The following is a 1302-nucleotide window of genomic DNA, read 5'->3' on the forward strand; positions in this document are numbered from 1 at the left end:
ACAGCTTTATGTGGTTCACTCAATAATATAATTTTATATCTATAGTACATAAAAAATCATAAATAAAATTTCTATTTTATATTTATAGCTATATCTTCTCTTTATTGTAATTAAAATCTTATAACTTACAAAAATTTTTATCTTTTTATCTCTAAAATAATATCTATATCTATAATAATCTAAATAATATTTAAGAAATGACTAAAAATTAAAATAATGTTTATTTAAGAAATTCGGATTTCATATAAAAAAAACTTAATTTTTCTGCTCTCTATCTAAGAATAATAAGAATTAATCAAATCTAACACTATATTTAAAAACATCAGATATATAACAATAATATCAGAAGATATGATATATGAAAAAAATAATTTATGCATTATATTCAATATAATTTTCAAAAACAATTCAGTATAATTTTTTTCATTAATAGATTGTATTAACATCAATAGATATGATTTTGAATATCATTTACATTAATTAATAGAGATAAAATAAAATTAAATTAAAAATAAAATCATTACTTTACAAAATATTTTATAAAAATTTGTAATGGTATTGAATTTCTAACTTATTATTATACATATTATATATAATATATTAATATTATATAATATTAATATATAAATAAATTTTCAAGAAATAAACTGAAATTATTTATTAAATATTAAATTTAATGTTAGTAAACATAGTTTATTATTTCATTCNAAATATATAATATATATATTTTTCAAAAAATAAGTTTATATAAATCTCGATAATGTTAAAAAAATTTCAAATTCATTCGTAATATGATTTGTATATTAGATATGAAGATCCTATTATATTTTTATAATTATACATAGATTGGATTATTTAATTTTTTATGCAAATAAATCAATATGAGAGAAAATCAATATAAACAATGTTCTTTTGATACATAATGAAAAGAAAAATTATATCATTAAAAATTATATACTTAAGTAGGAATTAAAATCAATTAAGAAATTTCTGAATCATCTAATGCTATTGAAATTTCAAATTTCAAATAGTATTTTGAATTGATTAGAATTGATATTTCTTCATTCTTAAAAAAAACGCAATATCAGAAATATGCTCTATAAATTATGGAAAAAATACATTAAAATAAAAAAATACTTATGACATTACATTACATTACAAATACATTACAAATACATTAATTGACAAAAATTAATTTTTTGACATTATTATAAAATCAATTTCTAATTTCATTTTTTTATAAAATATTTATAATCTTTATTTTCACATTTAGTATTATAAACAATTTTAACAAGCAGTTTC

This window comes from Apis dorsata, unplaced genomic scaffold (assembly GCF_000469605.1).
Source record: "Apis dorsata unplaced genomic scaffold, Apis dorsata 1.3 scaffold_943, whole genome shotgun sequence".
Lineage (NCBI taxonomy): Eukaryota > Metazoa > Arthropoda > Insecta > Hymenoptera > Apidae > Apis > Apis dorsata.